The 5,066-nt window shown below is 37.3% G+C and overlaps 1 protein-coding gene across 1 annotated transcript in view; it reads right to left on the minus strand.

The window, feature by feature from the left end:
* LOC106872600 (kielin/chordin-like protein) overlaps positions 1–5,066 on the minus strand; it is a 131,980-nt gene that overhangs the window by 61,931 nt on the left and 64,983 nt on the right. The gene's annotated exons all lie outside the window — the stretch shown is intronic.

A 5,066-nucleotide genomic window follows, 5' to 3' on the forward strand; every position in this document is an offset into this window, starting at 1 on the left:
GAAGAAGAAGAAGAAGAAGAAGAAGAAGAAGAAGAAGAAGAAGAAGAAGAAGAAGAAGAAGAAGAAGAAGAAGAAGAAGAAGCGAAGAATGGAAGAAAAAATGTACTGAGAATTTGCAAGAGATACGAATGCCAAAGCAGATACAGAAGACTGATGACTCTGGATGAGGAGGAATTACCTGAAAATAGAGACAGAAGCACTTATATGCGCGGCTCAAGAACAAGCGTTAAGGACCAACTATGTGAAATGCAGAATAAAGTTTAGGAAAAATAAAAAAATAGATAGATTCCTTAATACAGACTGTAAGGCTCTTCAGCAAAGATATAGGCATGGAATTCAGCATAGATGAGTGTCCAATGTTAGTTATGAAAAGGGGACAAGTAGTCAACAGTGAAGGCATCCAATTACCATATGGTCAGACATTAAAATCATTGAAAAAGGGAGAAAGTTATAAATATCTAGGAGTATTAGATTCTGTGTAGAAATGAAAACGAAAATTGAGGAGTACATCTGAAGGGCGATAATGAAGTCAAAGATAAATGGTCCGAATCTAGTGGAGGTTGTATATACTTGGATAGTATCATTACTTAGATACTCAGGAGATTTTGTAGATTGGACAAAAATTGAATTAGCAAAGCTAGACAGAAGAATTAGGAAGGAATTTAATATGAATGGAGGACTCCACTCAAGAGCAGGAGTAGCAAGATTATATTTCCCTAGAAAGGAAGATGGGAGAGGGTTAATATCAGTAGAAGACTGCGTGGAGTTAGCTAGAGTAGATATAAGATTCTTATGCTGGTAATAGGGAAAAAAAGTCGACTAGGAGCTGCTAGAGTCACAGCAAGGCAAAGGGAGACCAAAAGCCAAGCGAAATTAAAAACCAGAAAAATGAACAGAAATGATCTGACTGGCAGAAAGTGTTGCATGGTAGATTCCCAAAGATAGTTGCAGCAAATAGTTGTAGTGAAACATGACTATGGTTTCAGAAAAGAAAGCTGAAAAGGGAGACAAAGTTTGTTAGTAGCTGCATAAGATCAAGTATTGAGGGCTAATTGGATAAAAGCTAAGATAGACAAAAAAACCAAGTAGATTTCCATTGTAGGTTATGCATATCAAAAGAGGTAAGCGTTACTCATAATGTAAGTGAATGTAGTAAGCTGACACAGAATTATTACGAGAAAAGACATGACAACCTAGGGAGAGTATTCCACTGGGAGTAATGTAGAAAGGTACGATTTGAACATGAACCTACTAAAGTGCTAGAAAGTAAGAAATATAAGATGTTGTGGGACTTTAATATTCAGACTGGCAGAGTAATAGAAGCTAGAAGGCCTGATTTGGTAGTAGTAGACAAAGGGAATAGAAAGTGCAAGATAATTGACTTTACAGTTCTAAATGATGAAAGAATAGGAAAGGAAAATAGCCATTGAGTTACAGTTACTATGGAAAGTGCGGGTAAAATGTATCCCAGTAGCTATAGGTGCATTAGGAATTATGCCTAAAGATTTGAACAGAGGGATAGAGGAAATAGGCATAAAACCCAGTTTAGGACAGCTGCAGAGAATAGTGTTATTAGGGAAAACTAAGATACTTAGGAGGGTTCTTGGCATCTAAGGTTATTTGTTGTAGCCCGATGTTAGGATTTTTTCTTTTCCAACAGTCTAATCTGTTGTGTGTATATGAATAATGATAATAATCCTTCCTACTGTAGGCACAAGGCCTGAAATTTGGGGAAAGGATTAAGTCGATTACATTCACCTCAATGCTTAACTGGTACTTATTTAATCGACTCTGAAATGATGAAAGGCAAAGTCGACCTCGGTGGAATTTGAACACAGAACGTAAAGACGAATGAAATACTGCTAAGCATTTTGCCTGGCATGCTAAATAGCGATTCTGCCAACTCACCACCTTAATAATGATGATGATAATAATAATAATAATAATAATAATAATAATAATAATAATAATAATAATAATAATAATAATAATAATGATGATGATAATAATATCAAAAAACTTGTGCATGCCCTGGATAGACTTTAAAAAGTCTTACGTCATGTTGCGATATTCGTGGATTTTGGAAACACTCGATATGTGTGGAATAGCTGAATGTGTGTGCACTAAATAAGAACAGCAAGCCTAGTTGGAAAACACGTCATTTATGTAAAAGCCAGAACTTATCCGAACTATCAAAAGAGGTATCTTCCAAGGAAACTCTTGTTCCCCTTTGTTATCTGGTATAACCTCGATCCCACTTTCTGTAGCCATACGCAAAGTCAACGCGCACTATGAACTGAGAAAGAACAGACTTCGTCTCAACTACCTTCTCTTCGTGGATGACTTAAGACTGTTTGCAAAACATAGCCTGAAATGGAGAGGCTGGTTGAGACTGTGCAGATGTGCAGCAAAGATACAGGAATGAAATTCGGTATTTCGAAGTGTGCGGTTCTCACTTTGAAAAGGGGGAAAAAGAGCAGATTGTAGGAGCATAGAGTTGCCAAACGGAGAACGGAGATAGAATGGCAGACCTGGATGGTGATGATAGGTACAAGTATCTTGGGATCTTGGAGATGGACAATATCTTGCACAGAGAAATGAAAGACAAGGTCATCACAACATATTTGAAGCGCCCCAGACTTCTCTTGAAATCAAAACTCAACTTAAAGGAACCTTGTGACTGCCATCAACATATGGGCTGTTGCTGTAATCCACTACAGTGCACACATCCTGGAATTGACACAAACGGAGATTAACCAACTGGATCGCACTACTCGAAAGTTTATTACAATACATGGTGCCCTCCACCCTAAGACGAACGTACACAGGCTTGACTTAAAGAGGTGTAAAGATGGACGTGGGCTGATTAGCATACGGGAGTGCATCAACAGTGAAAGAAGAAACATGGCAGAATATTTGGTAAACAGCAAACAAGACCCGCTACAGTATGTTGCTAATGCAGAAGGATTTACCAAAAACGGATTTGAGAATGCTTATGAATTCTGATCACGGATAGCCAACGAGAGAGAAGAAAACCTACTCCGCATGGAATTACATGGTCAGTTTCACTGTGAAACTAACATTTTTTAAGGAAGCATTATTGAGGTGGCTCAGAAAGGGTGACTTAATCATCGCTGCCCAGGCCAGGCATTAAATACCAACTCAATGAAAAGGGATATGTACCACACGAGCACAACGAACCTCTGCGGAGTGTGTGGGAAGAGGGTCGAAAGCGTGACTCACATTGTTAGTGCTTGTGAAAGTTTTGCGCAGAAAGAGTATAAGCGCAGACACGGCAAAGGTAGCCCAAAACTTTCACTGGCTACTAAGCTGGAAGTTTGAATACGAGGTAACAGGTGCTTGGTACTACCATACACCGGAAAAGGTAATGGACGAAAAGGGGAAAGCAAAAGTCCTCTGGGACTTTGACTTCCAAACAGAAAAGGTGTTAGAGCACCATAGGCCAGATAATCGACGTGTGAGTGCCAGGAGATTAACATATTATCATGAACGAAAGAGAAAAGACTGATGAATATGGAGACCTGAGAATTGAGATCGCCAAGATGTGGCAGCTACGAGAGTCAAACACAAAAGTTGGGTTCAATACCACCCAACCTGAAAAAAACATCTGGAAATTTTAGAAATACCCTACTATCTAGGTGTATTGCAAAAATCGGCATTACTTGGAACTGCACGCATATTGCGTAAAGTACTGTCTGTCTGAGGTCCTTGTCGTGACTTAACAGACAGTACAAACCCTCGGTAGACACAATATCTTCAATCAACAACATCACGATATAAATAACATCACGCAATAAACAACAACAACAACAACAACAACAACAACAACAACAACAACAACAACAACAATAATAAATCAGCAGAAACACATAATGAAGAAAAATACAAGTAATTGCAGAATATGTAGTGATGGGAAAGAAACAATAAATCATATTGTCTCTAGCTGTCCAGTTCTGGCTAAGAAGGAAGGAAAACATCCACAGACATGACAGAGTTGGGACCTATATACGCTGGAAGCTATGCCAACGTTATGGAACGACAACAGAAAAAAGATGGTATAGGCACACTCCAGAAAAACGTTTCAGAAAATGACAAAGCAACCATACTTTGGGGTATGCCAATACATAGAAATTGAGAAATCAAGGATAATAGACCAGATATAGTTGTCAGAGATCACAAACGTACACACAAAAATAATGATAAAATGCCTTTTAATTGATGTATAAAAGAAACTGAGAAATTCTCAAAGTACAAAGATCTGAAAATAGAGGTAATGCGAATGTGGAGTCTAAAAACAGAAACAATCCCTATAATAATAGATACATTAGGTATGATTAAAAAACATTCAGACGAATTCATAACCAAAACACCAGGTCTTACGAATGTTTATAATGTAAAGAAAATAGCACTTCTAGGCACCGCGCACATCCAACGTAAAGTACTTTCAGTACAGTGAAAATAAGAGCCCCACAACAAACCACAGTACATACCCAACGCACACAGAGCTGCACTTGACAGTGCAGTGAAAGCACGTGATAAAAATACTACTGAATTATAATAATAATTTAATAAAATCTATATTGTTGAATAATTCGAAAAATCAAACAAACAAACAAAAAATGTGAAGCAGAATAATTTTAAAATCTGTATGTTGGTGTTCTGCTACTATGAGGGTACATTATTACTTCAGTATTATTATATTCTATATTGAACAAAAGTAATCAAGATTAACATTCAGTTCAGTCTATCGTTTTTCTAATATATCTTTTATGAATTACCTGGTGTAGTCATTGAAGTGCATTTTTTTTTGGTACATACTGTATTGCCTTTACTCTGGCAACTGCATTGATTACATCTATCTACAGATTTGAACGTCTGTCCAAATATATATATATGTCCGTAGTAGTGGCATACCGCGAAAATGTCGATCTTGTGTGTGGTAGTTTCTGAAATAAAAGTCTTATATGAATGAATTCCATACGAATATGAACACCGGTCATGAAGTATTTAGCCAGGCAATCAAAAAAAAAAAAAAAAAAAAAAAA

This window comes from Octopus bimaculoides, chromosome 11 (assembly GCF_001194135.2).
Source record: "Octopus bimaculoides isolate UCB-OBI-ISO-001 chromosome 11, ASM119413v2, whole genome shotgun sequence".
Taxonomy (NCBI): Eukaryota; Metazoa; Mollusca; class Cephalopoda; order Octopoda; family Octopodidae; genus Octopus; species Octopus bimaculoides.